The sequence below is a fragment of the Microcebus murinus genome, chromosome X, assembly GCF_040939455.1.
Source record: "Microcebus murinus isolate Inina chromosome X, M.murinus_Inina_mat1.0, whole genome shotgun sequence".
NCBI lineage: Eukaryota > Metazoa > Chordata > Mammalia > Primates > Cheirogaleidae > Microcebus > Microcebus murinus.
The window spans coordinates 103,426,508-103,445,879 of record NC_134136.1 but is presented as its reverse complement, the minus strand read 5'-3'; the positions used below and the strand labels follow the sequence as shown (position 1 = coordinate 103,445,879).

General features: G+C 33.9%; 1 protein-coding gene across 1 annotated transcript in view; it reads right to left on the bottom strand.

Annotated features, from left to right (window-relative positions):
• The window catches only part of IL1RAPL1 (interleukin 1 receptor accessory protein like 1), a 1,316,165-nt gene that overhangs the window by 1,092,011 nt on the left and 204,782 nt on the right, over positions 1-19,372 (bottom strand). The gene's annotated exons all lie outside the window — the stretch shown is intronic.

Here is a 19,372-nt window from a genome sequence, read left to right as displayed (position 1 = left end):
GTTGTTTCATTTTGTGTGGTAAAAACTAAAAAAAAAAAAAAACTAAATATGTGAACACATAGAAGTCTCTTTATATATAAATTTTCCTTTAATAACTATACTTGCTGATCTGTGTAATTCAAATATACCACTTAGTCAACAATTGGTTTTGTCCCTGGCATCCTGCAGAAGGTGTAATGCACAAAGATCAGTTTCTAACACATGGCTGTAATATACATATTTTTTTTTTTTTGAGACAAAGTCTCACTTTGTTGCCCAGGCTAGAGTGAGTGCTGTGGCGTCAGCCTAGGTCACAGCAACATCAAACTCCTGGGCTCAAGCGATCCTGCTGCCTCAGCCTCCCGAGTAGCTGGAACTATAGGCATGCACCACCATGCCCGGCTAATTTTTTCTATATATGTTTAGTTGGCCAATTAATTTCTTTCTATTTATAGTACAGACGGGGTCTCGCTCTTGCTCAGGCTGGTTTTGAACTCCTGACCTCGAGCAATCCGCCCACCTCGGCCTCCCAGAGTGCTAGGATTACAGGCGTGAGCCACCGCGCCCGGCCTGTGATATATATATCTAACATATAATTCTCTTAAACAGTTAATCCAAAGAGGACCACACTATCTTAAGGTCTAATTAAGCAGGCCACACAACCAGTTGAACAACCCTAACTAAGTTATTTCACCTTATATGAGAGAGTTACAACAAAAGACCTCTGGCATTCTGGGCTTCAACATTATTTTGTCCAATGCTATTTTGTTCAACACTGTTCTTTAGAGAATTCTTAATATGTGTCTGCTCCCCTCTTACCTTGTGGTCACCTTAAGCCTTGCGTATCTCAGCCCCTGTTTTAACAGTGAGATGTCTGATATCTATTGCATTTGGTACATATGTGCGTCTTAACATATTCTTAATCATTGTATTCTTCATCTGCAGAATTAATGTACTAATTTCTGATCACTGTATCCCATTCTACTTATTTTTCATTTCTCTCCCCAACTCAAGTAAATAAGCCATGTCTTTGCTTCTTTATTCTGTCCATATCTGCCTTTATCTGACCATATGGATCTCTATCTGGACTCCTAATTTCCAGCCTGCATCTTACCATAGCAATCTAAATCCTGATTTCAACAATCCTTAGCTTGAGAATATTGGCAGCAGTCTGTGCAAGTGACAGGATTTTAGCCATCATTACCACATATTCTCAATTTTCTTAACAGGATAATGCTTTACAACTTATCAAAGGGGCACATTACTAATTATAATTGGCCACTCCTTTTCTATGAACTTCATTTTATTATTCACTAAATAAATACCATATTATGCTCTCATTTTATATGCATTCTGAGGTTTAAATTTATTTGCATAAAATTTACTGAACTAAATTGAGAGAGGGTTATCCGATTATTTAAGTTGAAATAATTCAAGTAGGTTAAACAGCTACCAAAGGGAGTATTAAATCCCAATGTGTGAGTGTAGTACACTTAATTGGATATTATTTTAGCTCTAAATCTAAATAAAACAAGTTTATTTGGGCTTGAGGAAGTTGTCATTTGTGATTATTATCTATACTTATGAAGAAGGTTGGGGGTTAATTTCATAGTCTGAACATTTCTAATTTATGAGATTTGACCAGCTGATAGAAAAAAAGAATAGATCTTTTTTCAAATGGCCATCTGTACCTATCAGAAATTTCACATCTAATTTCATTAGATGCAGGTGGCAGGAATAATTAACACAGCTCTTCATTGCATAATAGATCTAATAGGACAGTGGGTAGGAGAAATATGGGTTTGTGAAATAAATTTCAATTAATTTGATGTTAACTAATTTTTTTCTCCTAAAATAGTTTTATCTTTATGCTTCTTTCTCTTTGCTTTTCCATGATCACCGTTAGATATCTAATGGCGTTTATTAACATTCACAAGCATGCTACATTCAGTAGAGGATTATAAATTTGATGCAGTATAACACGAATATTGCAAATAAGATTTCAAGGCTGGCTTCCTTGACATCTGCCTAGACACTATTCTATACTTTTCTGTCATATTCATTCATTGCTTTTAATTACTGACAGTGTCTAAATCCAATGAGCAGTACTCTACCTTCATTTTCCTCTACTTCTAGGCTCTATTCAAAATATTTAATTTCATATTCTTGAAACATTTTGGGCTCCCATGAAATCACACTCAAATTTTCTATCTAATTTTTCTTGCATCTCAGTTCTTTGCCAGCTACTGAAATGTTGAAACATCCTAGGGCCTAATCCTACAATCTCTATTTTTTTTTTTTTTTGTATCTACTTACCCCCAGCTTGAGTAATGCCATCCAGGCAAATGATTTTAAATACCATTGACATGGCCATAACTCCTTCCATTTAGATATCCAGTCTTGACCTGCCCACTGAGCTGACTACAGACCACTTGAAAAATTCAGTAGAGGTTTGCATAGGAATCTCAAACCTAATACTGTATTTCTGAAAGAGTAACCTCTCTCTCCCCAAATTGGCCTCCACCTCAGCAAATAGTCCTAACATCAACCCAGTTGCTCCCACAATGTAGAAGTTTTCCATGGTTCCTTATATATTATATATCCCTTATATAGTCCTCATCCCCCACATCCAATCTGTCACCTAGTCCTGTTTGGTTCTACTTCCAAACTATACCTAAACAAGTCTTTATGTTCCACTTACCACCCAAGACCTAGTAATTGCCATATATTGCTAGGTTGATTTAAGTAGCCTCTTACTCCACAGCCAAAATAATCTTTGAAAACTGTAAATTGGATCCTATCATTCTTCTATTCACTGTATTCCAGTGGTTTCACATTACACTGAGAATGAATGCACACTCTAAACCATGACCTTAAGGGCCACAGATAATTCTCCAAAATTTCCTTCTACTTCACCCCTCCAATCATTGCTTTCCACCCTTTGAAAACTTTACTATTTGATTCATTGTATGAAGCTCAGTCACTACTTGTCAGCCATAATGACAGTCTTCCTATTTCTTAAACACATCTTGTTTGCTTCCACTGCATGTTTTGGCATTCACTATTCCTTCCACTTGAAATGAGCCTTCTCACATTCTCACTAAGCACGTTTTTGTGTAGTCAAGTTTCAACTCAAATGATATCTTCTCAAAGAGACCTCTCCTGACCACCCTCTCTGAAGTAACTAGCTTTTTGCCAAGCATTATCATACTAATTTGTTTTATTTTATTCACAGCATGAAGTATTATGAAATTATCTTGTTTACTTAAGCCCACCAGGTCCTACTCTCCACAAGAAAAGCATCTATCATTTTATCCCCAGTTTCTAGAATAGTAGCACATAGTAGACAACTCAAAACATTATATGTTGAATGGATGTTAAATGGAAAAAAAATTATCATATCTTCTACTTTTTGAAGAAAAAAACTATCTCATATAGTTCAGTAAATCCCTAGCAGGTTCCAATTAAATTAAACATTCTCCAAATAATCACTAAAAAAGCAAATACTAGCTGTAAGACCCCAAGAAGAGTTTGTACAACCTGATTAAAAAGGAGATTTATTCTTTTCATTGCATTCTCAAAATAATTTTTCAAATAAGACACTTCTTTAAAATGATTATCTCCATAATGACTTAGCAGACTATTCAAAGGCAAAAACAACACCTACTAAAAGCATTCTACATATTGATTACAAAATGCTAAGAAAAAGCAATAATACTAGATAAATAAATACCCACCTCCTTCCACAAATAGTAGTCACAAAAGGTAATGTAACCTCTTTTTGGTTACAAAATGAGGTATAAATTCCAAAGACCTCATATTTAGATGGTGTCAATAAATACCTATTTTTTTCAGAAAATATTTAACTTTTTCACATTAAAAGCATATGTCTTAATACCCATTCCAATTCAAGTATTATATCATATAAATATGTAACTATATAACCATATAAAGCACATAAAGAATACATAAATTATCTGTATAAAATGGAAGAACAAACATTTACATTTATATACACAGGAAAATAGTTTCTCATTAACTCTTCATGTATTACTGTAAGTTGACTTCAATTTTGTATGCTTTCAATTCCCAGAAATGTAGGCATCAACATTAAATTTAACCATGATTTGAATATAGGTTTTAATAATTTGTCATTGAACACTGATTTACAGATGGTATGGCATAACGACATGGCAGCATGAACTAAGTGTGCCCATTTAAGTAGGATCTCTAACAGCATCTAGATGTTTTCCTTATTCAAAACTTCTGGTTTTAACATCATTTTTCCCATTCCTGAATTTTGTCTGAAGGTTTCTTCACATCAGAAATATGCTTGATTTAAGCCATATAATTCGTTGGCATTTTTCCATCCTTTTCCCCATAATTCCTACCTCATTCTGCTGTGAAGTGAATTGGTTACTTTATTTCAAGAAAATATGGTATAATGGCAAAGTGTAGCCTTGTACACAGAAAACAGAGGTGGGAAGATATACCTACTCTGTCCTCAACTATTATTTGATACTCTGCCTCAGAAGCTTTCCCTACGCTGTGTTCTCAGCTGCCTCCTTCTTGGGACTCCTCTCCTCCCTTCCATCTGATGGAGAGTTTTCTTCCAGAGTCATCAATCATCACTAAAAGATTTGTAGACGAGATAATCTGATACAAGGGGGCTTTCCTGAAAACCTTCCGATAACATCCAAAAGGTTTCAGTACGATTCTATTTTTTCCACTTATTAAACTAAAGACTATAAACTAAAAATCAAATTTAAGGTGAATATAAGAACTAATGGCATACATCTATATAGGTTAAATATTTTTTTCTTAATTATACTGAGCCTGGCTTCTTCCAGTTAGGATGATTTAAAATATGCATAATAAATTTCCAAGTTTCAGAGAAGTCTTAATTTTTAAGTTATGATGGAACAGATTTGGGGAAGCATAAAAAAACATAAAAAAAAACAAAGAATGTAATCAAAAATTAAAATAACTGCACAAATGAAATTCATTATATGCAAGTTTCCATGTGAGGCATCAATTTAGTCGAGCATATGTTCTTGTCTAATTCAGAATATGTCAACAGTGTAATCACTCAGGTAGTGATCATAAGAAAGGAAATGTGATAAATACTATTCTGTACCTACCATCTGCAATTCAGAACACAACATTAAAATTGAAACAATTCAAGATGATATCCAGGTAAAGTGCATGGAGATTCAAGGCTATCAATAGCTTACTAATTTCATGTTAGATCTAAACAATGGCTGAGAATTCAGGAGAAATATTATGCAGAGTTTGGGAAGGGTGTGCATGTAAAGCCTGAACCTTATCATTAGAGAATATGTAATTAAAATTAGAGAAAAAACTACCCTAAAAATACTAGGTACTGAAAGGAAGGGTGGACCAAGCAAAACGACAATAACAAAACCAAAGCCAAAAAAAAAAAAAAAACCAAAGAAGCAAAATTATTGTTTATCAACTCCATACATGCTGCAGAATGAGATTCTGTCCAATTAGCTTCTGTAGATTGTCTCATCTCAGACAATTAGAGCTAGTTGCACAAAAATTGTCTCATTCAGAACATGCTTTGAGAGGGTTTACAAGATCCCAACGGAGGTTCCAAACTTGCTTTGTTTTCCTAATTGAAAACTTAGAAGGTAATAACCTCCTCTCAATTCATAGAAAGCTGGAAACCCTAGGATACAAAGCAGTTTCCAAAGAAATTTAAAATAAAATCATGTATCATTAAAAACTGAACAAAACAAACCAAGTACGTCTCCTAAAGAAAGCAAAAACATGCCTTTGAAACGAACAGTAAGTCACCACTGTTCATTGCAGAGCGGCATGTAAGTTACAGAGTGGCAGAATGAATGTGCAAGTTGCCAAATTGAACTAATTCATGTTCTGAATTAAAATAAAACACCCCCAAGGTTGTAGGACACTTCTATTCACCAGCATTCCTAGGGTTTGCCGCGATCTGTTTTGGGAGACACGGAGGCATGGAGCAGCTGGTTTGGCTCGTGCCTCACTCCTCCCAGGCACCCTTCCGTGAAGGATTCCTTTTGTGCATCTAGTTCTCCTTCATGAAATGACCTACATATACACACATATGCCAAAAATCTCCCAAGGATAAGAAGCAGGAAAAGCTGCCCAATAGCTATTATAATAAAATAACTGAAAAACTGCTCTTTGGAGCAAAAGAAGAAATGCCATCTTCAGATGCACTTTCCAGTGTAGCCTCAGTGCTTCCAGCTTCAGCTATTTCAATTCCAGCAGGGGATTATATACAATAACCATGAATGGTCAAGTCACCCCAACAGCTAAAGATAAAACTTTAATTCTTCCTTTTCAGAGAATTGTAAATGTCAATAAAACTATTCATTTCACCCATCATTCATTTGCTCATGTAACAACTAGTCACAGAATGCCATGTACAAGGCCCCAGGTTAGGGCTTGTAAAGATAATAAAGTTAAACTATATAGATAGCATTCCTTAAGGAGTTTCCAGTATCAGAAAATAGCTACAACATGCACATAAATTGCCAATGGGAAAATATAAAGTGCTGTGATGAGATTCCTCAATGTTCTTAAATCCAGAAATCAAATACAAATATATATTGAGCACTAATTATGCAATCACTTTAAGCACAGTGATTCTAAAAGACATATATATATACATATATATATATATAACATGTATAAGATATTTTTATACTCAGTGAGCTTACACTATTTAGATAGGTAAATAAGACACAGATGTTAAAAATGAAATAATCACATATCCAAATTGTTTTTGAATCCACAGCATCTGGCATATAGTAGATCCTTGATAAAAGTGTTTTGTGAATGAATAGTTAACTGCATGTACATTTGAGCGTATACATGTGTATATGTGTGTATGTGTGTGTATATATGTGCATGTAACTATAAGTATTTTATTTTAAAGAATATTGACATCTTCAAAAAATATCCCTCCATGTATTAGTTTGAGGTGTTTCACTGAAGTTATCAAAAGAAGACTCATTGACTCAATCTTCCATGATAAGCACAAGGGTAGAAGACACTTGAATGAACCCTGAGGAGGAAAATCTGACTTTAGGAAGATGTTCTGTGGAAGAGATCTACTACCAGAGAGAAGTTTGGCCCCAAATCAAGATTTTTATTTCAGATGTACAATGGGTCAGTCTGAATGCAAACAACAAAAGATATAACATTTTGAAACTCCAAAACATATTTGACCAGGAAGACTATAGACAGGCAATGCTACCTACAATAGCTATTAATTCTCAAGATAATTTTTAACTTAATAAAAGCAGTTGGAATCACTCTCCACTTCCCTCTCTCCACTGTACAATCAGCCACTAGTTTTTATTAATTCTAGTTGTTACTAGCAATCAAGTCGATTGCTTTTCCTTTTATTCCCACTGTTACTGCCTCAATTCATGACTTTCTCACCTAGACCACTGGCCTCATTTCCCACTTTCTGGTCTCAGAGCTCTTTCTAATCTATCTGGTCAGGCTACTCCTGCTAAGCTGTACTTCAATTTCTTCAATGGTTCACAGTTTCCTACAGGATAGTGGCAGCATTTTTTTGTCATGTCATACAAAGTCGTTGTGATATGGCTCCCATCTACCTTTTGCCACATTTTTTCCTGACACTCTTCCTCCTCCTTTCACCCATACTGTGCCCAAATAAATTTGCATTCCATCCATATCAAACTGTTTCATGCAAAAGCTATGCTAGTACACCTCTGTGATAGACAAAATAATTACCCTCTAAAGTTGTCCATATCCTAATTCCTGGAACCTGTGACTATGTTACCTTACATAGCAAAAGGGACTTTGCATATGTGATTAAGATAAAGATCTTGAGATAGAGAGATTATTCTAGATTAATCTGTTGGGCCCAATGTAATCACAAGTATCCTTACAGGAGAGAGGCAGCAGATCAGAGTTGGAGAAGGAGATGTTAAAATGGAAGCAGAGGTCAGAGAGATTGGAAGATGATATGCTACTATATTTGAGTTCAGGAAGGAGCCCAAAGATAAGAATACAAGTGGCTTCCAGAAGCCGGAAAAGGCAAGGAAACAGATTCTCCCCTGGAGCCTCCTGAAGGAATACAGACCTGCCAACACCTGGGTTTCAGGACTTCTGACCTCTAGAATTGTAAGATAATAAATTTGTGTTGTTTTAAGCCACTAAGTTTGTGATAATTTGTTACAACAGTACTAGGATACTAACTACACTTGTGTGTTTCGTATCACTTATTTTTTTGCAAGATATTTAATAGCAAAGATGGTAAATTGTTCATCTTTTTTTATTCCCCCAGAGAATTCAGTCAAGTTACTTGTTTACAACATGCTTTGCTGGAAAATATTTGCTAAATATGAAGAGTAACTAGAACTGAGTAGTGAATATGAAAGGACAATGCCTATAGCATCATCAGTTCAAAAGATACGACAGACACATGGATTTCATAATGTGAAAAAGCATGCAGTTACAAAAATAAGCACTCCATATGTTTCAAAAAAACAATACCGAAGTCATGGGGAAATTGTATAAACAATTTTCAGGATAAGATTCATGGATATGGAAAACTAAGAATGAAGTGATCAAACCTAACAAAGATAAATCATTTTGCCTTGTTTCTATTACTAAAACTTCCCATACTTCTGTGAAATAAGGAATTGAGAAGGGAAATTTCTACAAACAAATATCTAAATATTTAAATCTTTTTTTTACTCAGGCATAGGTGATGACAATGTTATCAAGCACTTAGTTTACAGTAGGAGTATAGAATATATTACTTTGTTCTATGAAAAGGTGAGGGAGCTTCCATGCATAAAACCCTAAAAGAAGCAAACATAAACAGGTACAGTTGTACATATTATATATGAGTATCCATAACTGGAAACAGTCAGAGATTTGCTTCAAAATTTGAAAAAATTGTTAGCATGTTAGTATTTGTGTACGTGTGTTTGTGTGTATACTTGTGTGTGTGATACATGATTTTTATTTGAAAAAGCACTTATGACAGCTAAGATCCTTTGGATTTTTTTTTATTTTTTAAAAACAAAACGTTGTCAACCAAGAATTTCTCTTGGATATTATTCTTTTGGGATATGGAGATAAGAACAATTGCTTTTTCAAGATAGATAACTCTGTCTGGTGATTAGTACTTTCCATTTAACTTGACTGTCCTCAGGCCCTCCCATCTCCTATTGCAGGCCCAGTTCCATAGACTAGCAGGAAAACATAAGCTATGAAACACAGATCTATTCACACGTTATTCACTTCTATATTTCTACCAGCAGCTCTTATTTATATTACTGAGCAACTGAAAAATCTTTAATGACTTTTTCTACTTTTGACACCTGAATTATTAAAATAACAAGACCTTAATGGCAGCAACATATTAAAAGAGAATTTTTTTAATTATATGAATGTACTTGCCTTCATAATATGAATTCTGATAATACAGGGCTACAAATTGACATGATGATAATATCATGAAAAATACAATATTTTTTGTTTCCTTAGAAAATCTCAGTGAAAATTGCTATTATAAAAATAGCCCAAAATATAGCAGAAATCTATATACTTTGTTTAAAAACCTAAGGCAATAGAGAACCTAAATGTTTGGAAAACATGAGGAGCAATTAAAATAATCTCTGAGCAATAATTCATTGGAAGTTTTCTTCCCATGTTTATTTTCTCTCTGCATTCTGTGTTTATTACTGCATTTTCATCAATCCTGAAAAGCCACAAGATGGCATTGGAGAGTCCAATTACTTTATGGAACATATTTATAGGAAAATCTGGAAGAATTGTCTTTTCAGATAGTTGTCCTTCTTTCTGATATGACAAATATTTGATAAAAAAAATTAATTCACATGAGCATGAAAACCTTTTTCTCATCGTTAATAAAAATAATTTTCTTTTATCATTCCCAACATAATATTTACATAATATGTGGAATACAGAGTAACTGGAATATGCTTTTAGAGCTCAAAGTAAAATGCCAATGGCAGAACTTTACTGAAATTGAGGTAGCAAAACTAATTGGAAAATGTTTTAGTATAGTTAGTAAAATATATTAATAAATGACAACTGGATAGTGTTGAGAATACCCACAAGAGGCTCACTGACATTTTTTAAAGAAATGTTTAAATATAACCCTCAGAGATTTTAAAACTTGGCAAAGTTATTCATTGTCATTGCCTTAAGGCAACATTTTCCTTGCAAAGTGTCTTGTATGGATGTCTTAAGAGACCACAACTTTACAAAAGGAAATTTGCCTTAAATAAGCAAAAATAGACTAAAACATTGTTTAATATTTTGAACTGCCAAATCAAATTTCCCCTAGATATATCACCACCTGTAAGGAAATGCATCTTATTTTTAACTTAGCTTTGTAATAATATACCATATGCTTTTTTAACAAGAACTAAAAGTCATATTTTTTTATTAATCAAACCTTTGTCTTAAGCTGATAACATCCTCCACACTGTGTTCATAGCACATACTGTGTAGCATTACAGTTAAATGTACCCAACAATGTCTGTCAAGTACCCTGACCACAAGCTCTGCTCATCTAAATGTGTTTAATCAATTTGTGAATATGTAAATTAAAATACAGTAGGGAAAAAAGTGTCACTTACATGCTGAGTATGCATTGAAAGTGTTCAATAAACATTTTCAAAATGAACAAAAGTATGAATTATTATTTCTACTGAGGATGTTATATTTCATAACTGTTACTTTATGAAAAAGGAAACCAAAGATGTGACAGGTTCAGGGACTTGTTCCAATCAAAAAGGCTCTTTAAGAGCTGTATTAAAACCCAAGTCTCTTAATTTCTGATGGGTTTGATAATACTCATCGCCTCTTGAAGGTTAAACTCCTTCAAAGAAAATGACTGAAAGTATGTGTTTTTTGTGATCATCCTCATAGACAAAAGTTGACAGGTCAATATTAGCTGTCTGTAGAAATGTCCTCCCAACTTACCATAGTTAACATGAGAATTAACTGTGGCAAATTATAATACACTTGTAAGCCACCTTTCCTATATGTTTGCATGAAGTGAGGGAATGAAAATTAAATTGCTATTACCCTGCCTTTGGAGATTTGTCTATGGCAAACTTTTTCCAAATCTAGGTAAAATAATTTTTAATTGAATGAAATTTTATCTTTTCTGTAGTATAATTCTTTTCATTACTATGGATGACCAAGCTTTACATTTGTTTTGCCTAAATAGAAAAAGCATAATTTCTAAAGAGTTAAGAAAAAAACTTTAAAAAAAAGACAGTCCCTTTAATATACTGATTTTGTATAATATGTACTTTAAAAAAAAAATCTAACATCAACTTCTTTAAGATTCCCTTTTCTCTCCACCTCTACATTTTTCTGAATTTTGACTTAATGACCTATTTTTAGTTATCTGACTCAACTCTACAAAGAATGTAACACTATCTCTGTCATTTTGAAACTTTCTCTTCCTTTGGTTTGCAGAAACTGAGAGAACTAAGTTCTCTTTCTTTGGCTCTTAATTTTCCCTTAGTCTCTTTCCCTGACTGGTGGCTCTTTTTCTGCCAGCCTCTTCAAGATTAGTGTTCCACAGGTCACTTGATTATTTTCCCTTTCCCTTTCCCTTTCCTTTTCTCTCTCTCTCTCTCTCTCTCTCTCTCTCTCTCTCTCTCTCTCTCTCTCACTCTCACTCTCTCTCTCTGCTTTCTCTGGATGATTTCATTCAATCATGCTGCTCTTAATATGAGGACCATTTCAAAATCCACACCCTCTTGCTTTGACTTTTCTCATGTGAATGGTGGTTTCTCAAGAGATATGTCCACTCAGATCTGTGAATGTGAACTTATTTGGATAAAATGTCTTTGTGGATGTAATTAAGGTTAAGGATCTCATCATGAGATCATCTTGGATTATACAAATAGATCCTAAATTCAGTGGCAGATGTCTCATAAGAGAAAAGGCAGAGGGAGATTAAAGATACAGAGGAAAAGGTCATGTGAAGATGGTGGCAGGGATTGCAACGATGCAGCCACAAACCAAGAAACAACTGAAGCCACCAGAAGATGGAAGAGGCAAGGAAGGAGTCTCTCATTGAGGCTTCAGAGAAAATGTAGCCCTGTTTACACCTTGATTTCAGACTTCTGGCCTCTAGAATTGTGAAAGAACAAATTTCTATTGTTTTAAGTCACCCAGTTTGTAGTAATTTATTATAGAAGCCACAGGAAACTAATACAACTCCAGACCAATAAATCCATTAACTAAATATTTCTAGTTACTTCCACAGCTCTTATGTTCTGAACTGAATGCATTCCATCCTCTCTCCCTGAAAAAATTATCACTCCTCCTCTCTGTAGTTGGTGACACCATCAACACAACTTCTGCTCAAATTATTTTACAATCCTTCTCTAAAAATTCACCTTATCCTATATATTCTTCTTCAGAAACATATTTTGAATCCTTTTGATTGCTTTTCAGGCCATCAATATGTCTCAATATGATTTTTGTTGAGTACCTTGTCTTTCTGGAATTCCACCACAGTCTTTTCAACAGGAAGTATAATCTGTCTAAAATCAGACTTATGCATGCCATTCTTATGTGTGACCCTATATAGCTTGATTGTGTGTTTTCCTTTCCCTGTAAATGTAGTTTACTGACAGACTCAAACAAATGTGTGTAGTACCACCATATACATAGCAAGGAGTTTCAACTTTATGGTATATAGAAGACACCACAATGAATACATCTACCAAATCAGAGGCCCAACCTCACAGACTGGATTTTCTACTGAAAGGATTTGCAAAGTTATTAAATATCTCAGCAAAAAGTTTTAAAGATAAAATAAGATAAAATCCAAAATCCCTTGCAAGACAGATAGAACCATTAGTATTCTATCCCCAATCTGCTTTGGGGGTTTTGTCCTAGTCACAAAGACTTTGTTACTATAATCTTTAAATAAGTGGTCAGTTCAAGTTTCTGTGCTTTGGGGACCTTTAGTATGACTGATGGCATCATAATCCTCCCAATACAGAATGATTTTATTCACCTCTTTCTTTCTAACCTTCCACATATAATTGATCATCAAACTCAATGGATTCTAAATTTAAAATTGCTCCCATGGATCACACGGTCCCTTCAACAAATGATTTCAACTTCCCTGTTCTTACCTCCTCCATTCACACCTGGCTCCTGACTGACCACACTTTTCTCTTGTCTCCAATCCAATCCAACAGGCAATTTGAATTAACTACCAGTTGTGGTAGGCAGAGTAATGTACTCCTGAAAGATGTCCACGTGCTTATCCCTGAAACATGTGATTATGTTATATTACATGGAAAAAGGTACCCTGCAAATTTGATTAAATTAAGGCTCTTAAGATGGGGGATTATCTGGGGAGGCACAATATAACAAGGGCCCTTATATGGGAAAGAGGGAACCAAGAGAGTCAGAATCAGAGAAAGAAATATGAGAATAGAAGCAGAAGTTGGAGTGATGCAGGACCATGAGCCAAGAAATGCAGGCAGATACTAGAAGCTAGCAAAAGGCACTAAAATGGATTTGCTCCTAGAGCCTCCACAAGGAACACAGCCTAATCGATTTCAAACATCTGACCTCAAAAAATACAAGATAATAAATCTGTATTGCTTAAAGCCACTAAGTTTGTGGTAATTTTTAAAAGCAGCAATAGGATACTAAAACACCAGTGTCCCTAATTTCCAAGCCACCTTATGGATCACCTGTAAGTTGAATGTGCATGGATCAGGGTGCATCCTCTAGTCCAAGCAGTGCATACCTCTATGCTATCTCTACAATAAACATCATTTCCTTAACAAGACTTAAAATGCCCACCATTGACTAGCTCCTATACTGCTGCCATATATTCCTCACCTCCTCCATCAAGTATATACAACAGTATATTTTTGTACCTTTATGATATAGTGCCACATTTGCTATATTTATTAACTTGAAATATTCTCCTCCCCTACTGAAATCTTAGTCAACTTGGAAGATTCATCCATATTGACTTTTATCTTCTCCATGTAAACTCACCATGAACCAGGTATCATTCTCTACAATTGACATTGATCTGTGCCAACTGTATATAAAATTGTAAGGACAACTAAAACTGAATGGATAAGTTTATGGTGAAATTCATAGGTATGTTAGATTCGTAAACAAAGGTACTAGATAATTTTATTTTACTTGTTAGCTACAAGTTCAATGTTTTGTTAGACAATCTTTAATTACATACATCATTTCAAGTGAATATTAAGATTTCTGTAGATCTAATTTCAAAATTTATAAATAGTACAATAAATAGAAGACAAGGAATTTTTTTTCTAAGAAAAATTAAAGTACATTTTTTACTTCAAAAAGTAAAGAAACAAAGCCTCATAAGTTTGGTCTTGTAAGCTATCCCAAAGGAAAATAAGGAGAAATGGCTCATCCTTTTTGACATATTTGACAAACTGAGAATAAACACATGGTAACATAATAAAAGGCAGATGCTGGGGGACTAGGTTGTCTCTTAATCATGTGGAATTAAGCTCATTGACTTCCAGGAATGCCCAAGAGAGCTGATGCACATAAATCACATTGACATGAGATGGAAATACCCTAGTAGACTTTCTCATTCCTATTCAGTTAAATCTCACTTTCATTACACAGTAGCATAATTTCTTTTACTTAAAGAAATGAAGATCCAGGGATAACAAACACAAAAAGTAGAACCTAAACTGTGCCTTTGGTTATTTACTCTTGTCTTCTATAAATTATTTGGGCCTAGAATCATGAGTTTAGGAAAACCTCTTGAGGCTTGCCTTCCTCTTGCTGTCAAGAAGAATTGCATCTAAATCATTTTATACAAACAGGTGTCATCTGTCAGGTTCTGGAATGAAGAGAAGATCAACTCCCTGTGGTCACCCTTTTACTCTCTAATAGCCGGCTGCTTCAGGGAGCTTTTATATATCTTAAATCCCTTCTAGAATAATATGTACTCTTTGGTTTATGTAATACAGCCACTTACTCTTCTCTATATGTTCTGATTACTATGAATACTTTTTTTCTACACTGAAATAACTTGCTTATTTATTTTGTATTAGCAATCATGAGCTACAACCTTCTCATAATGGCCATTATTGAACAATATCATTAAAACCAAAACGTCTCCACAATGACATTATTACTTCTTTAAAGCAGCACTAAATGTAGTAAAATTCTAATACAGAAATATTTGAAAAATCATTTTCCTTTCCTTCTAACAGATTTTGAACTACATTTCAAGTCCATGAAAACACTCACCATTTGTAAAGGTTCACGGTCTTCATCTAAACCCTTAACACGTCCTAGAGATTGCTTATTCTGAGTTTGTATCTTTTGCTTCAATAGTCTCATATTATACATTGTACTGATTTCTCTTTAAGAAAAAAGCATTTTTATTAGATGCCTCTATTTTATTTTACCTTTATCTTTCTAATACTGTGTTGGTACTGTAGCATCCTCACTGATACAACCCAGCCTGAACATTAAAGCACTCACTCACTCATTCATGCAGTCATTAATTCATCAAGACATTTACTTGAACCCTGACTCTGAAACACCATAATTGGCACTGTAGAGATTATAAGTGTACATTAATCATTGCTCTTACACTCACCATCTTATATTCTGGGGATGGATTTGAAAGCAAAGAGAAGCAGATGAAAGGTGTATCATTATGGACCCCCTTCTCTTCCCTAATTTCTACACCCAGACCCCTATAGCTTTATTTGTCTTCAGTGTCCCAAACTCTTCAACTGAATTGTGATTCACACTTTAGGCCCCCCCAAAGTGCACTAGTTATACTTTGTTCATAATAGTCCTTCAACAGTTTATAGAATTTCCCTACTTTTATACCTTACTTTGGATTCTCTTAGTTACACAAAAATTTTAAAAATATTTAAGAATAGCCATTATTAAAGAGATCATACTAACCTCTTTGAATGACCTTGTTAAGATACAGCATTTCGTGGACTTTAACCATTCAAACAAAGTAATGACAACATTTTCATAGTTTAAAAAGTTCTACCAAGACACAGTGGGAATATCAAAATATTTTTTTTTTATTTACAGACAAATATACTAAAAAAGAAGGAAGGACGGAAGCAAGGAAGAGAGGCAGGGAAAGAAGGATAGAAGAAAGGAAGGAAGAAATAAATGAGAACGTTAAGCTAAATTTTCTAAACTGGTTGAGATACAAAGATTCTTCAAGCAAGCATTTGTTTTACATGTGGTTTTTGCACAGAATCCTAAAAATGACAGCAACTCAAATGTTTACTAACTGAATTGCTATAACACTTGACACACTTAAGGGGGATCGGTAATGTTGGTAGTCTGCCTCTTTCTTCAAGCGCTGCTTATAAAAACTTAAAAAAAAAGGTATAAAATTGTTCTAGGAGAAAATCCATTGGGTAACAAGGGCTAAATATCTGCTTCCACAGATATTAAAGGCCTTGATTCTAAATATAGGCACAACTTTAGGACATTACCTGAGAAAGAATATTCAATCCTTAATTGTCATAACATATAGTATATATCCAAAGTGATATTTAAAACAAAACATTACAAAGTTGTATTTTTAATATTTCAATCAAGGATTTCATAATGATATAACTATTATGTTTAATTTATTCTTTAAATTAATAGCAATGGGGTGTAAGCCAATGTGATAAAAATAATGCATCTCCACCTTGTGTAATAAGAGTGCCTATTACTTTCAAATTAGTTCTGTTAATGAGAAATAAATATCTACTTCTATATTTTTATGGAATGACCATGTGTGTTAATCTAAACACTCTACACAATTAACATGACCTAAAAAATTCAACATTTCTGTGTATTATATAGGTTCTTAATCATTAAAATATCTAGTTATGGTTTTCTAGTGGTCACAGTGAATTAAAATAATATTCTAGTAAAATACACATTAAATGCATTGGGTTTTGAATCACGTTTAGCAAACTGTCAAAGAGATTAATAAAATATGGACTAAAAAGAGAATTAAGCAATATGAGAAAAGAACAAAGATAGGTAGCCCTCTCAGTTAATATGCAAAATCAAACATCAAAAATTGATCTTTATTCCCTGGCCTTGGTGCTTCTGGTTTTATAGGTTGGGCCAGTCATGAAGATTGAGACATTAATCTTTTAAGGAGAAGATGCCAAGTACACTCCTTTTCTACTTGATGTATGGAGATCAGCAATGATGCTATTTAGTAAGCTACATATCTGCTTCTCTCAAACAAAGGTGTTATGGTAACAGACATCAGCTGAAATGAGTGCAAGCCATGAAAGTATATGGATAAAATAATGTTATTTATTCCCAAATTGAACACTTAATATCCAAAAAACTCACAAACAAGTTTCCATCCATCTGGGTTTTAACATAGACACTGCAGGAAACTATCTTAATTCACATCATACAGAAATGAAGCAAATCAAGCATGCTGCAAAATCCCAGTACTTGCCTTATTTGACATTTTTATATTTTTATATAGAAAATACATTTTGTTTGGGAGGTGTTAAGTAGTTATGTGACACCTGTATTCATAAATTGAAAAGAGCAAGGTCTCAGAACTTCTGCCTAATTTAAGACAACATTTTATTACCACTCTCCTAAAATAATTATATCATTAAAATAAAAGCTGAATTTGAGATAGGTCATTGAGTTTCCTTAGGCCTAAGGCCTAGAGCAGAAGATATGGAAATTTTCCAACTGCCTCAAGTTTCTAGCTCTTCCCTCATGCTTCTCAAACATGGGAGTTTTCTCAGAGCCAGAAAGTCCCTATTTGATAAAACTTTTTGTCCCCCCAATTAAAGTTTATGCAGAATGAACCTGCCACTACTGTTTGATGACGAAAAAAGTTACATTTGCATTTCAAAAAATAAATCATAGATCTGACGTAGACAGAAGAACTAAAAAAAAAAAAAGATTTATGTAATAACCAGAAAAATGAAGTTTTTAAGATTTGATCAATATTTCTATTTTGGATGAAATGTTGTCATTTTGTTACATACTTATAGAGATGATGTTTCTCTTCTACATGGCTGCTGTTTCAAATATCTATGTTAAGTGCTTTTAATATAAATTGCTATTCTGGAAAATTTCACTGTTGTAAAAATTATTTATTCCTCCTTCTACCTACTCTAACTCTCTTGGTTATGGTCAATTTTACTTGCAAGTTCCAGATGAAAAAAAAATCAAGATATCCATTATTTGCCAGTAATCCATTTAAATTGCATAAACCACTACATCACAATTCTGCTCTAGGGTTTTCTCTCATTCAAAAAGATCCACCAAGAATAGATGAAATAATATGCAGACATAGAAACACTACTTTTTCACATTGCCTACAACCACATCAATGGCAGATGCAACTGCTATATAATAATCAAAATATTATTAACCAATAGGCTCAGTACCCTTTGTCCATGCACAAAGTCCTCCCCAATTTCTCCCAAGACTTTCTCCCCAGGAGGGGCTCATGAGAGTAGAGCTGTTCTCTATTGCCTTTGCATGCGGCCTTTTTCATTATATTACCAACATGAGTTTGAAGCCTTGTTAAGCTAAGAGACTGAGATGATCACTTCACAGTCCCATCTCAGCCCTTTCATTCTTTTTTCTTTCTGAATTCCAAAAATGCTTTTGTCTATACAATTCTTGATATCACAACACTGCAGCCTCATGCAGATAATCTCATCTTTTTCTCACTATCTCTCTGGAATTAACAGACAACACATTCTAATTCTAGCAACTACACACAATACACTTCTTCTTCCTTTATACCTAAAATTTATAACTTCAAAAATTCTCTAACTCCACATAAAATGTGAGTATAGCAAGGGCTTCATATTATTAGTGACTTATTAGACTAGATACAACTCTACAATGATAACAGTATTTATACAATTATACAATTTTCTTATACACTTCTCTAACTCCAAATATCAACAGCCAATTGCAAATCATGATGCCTGATCACATTTAAAGTTTTTCATAAGTTTCAACATTAATGTATCTAGCAGTTCCTTTATTACCATTCAATTACTTTGCCTCTATATTTCCTACAATAATATTATAGTGTTTCCCCATGACATTTTCTTTAATAATGCTAGTGCTTTCTTTAAATACTTCCAAGTAATTCATCAAATTAGCTAGAGTACAACCCTAAAAAGAATCTTTCCTAAGCATAGCTGGCATTGAAATGGTAATGGTAAAAGTTAACACATACACAAAAAGACACAATAATATTTGCATGCAAAAATTAAAATAGCACTTTTTATAAAAAATGTTAAAAATCATACCATAATATGAAATCAAAATGCAAACCTTTGGC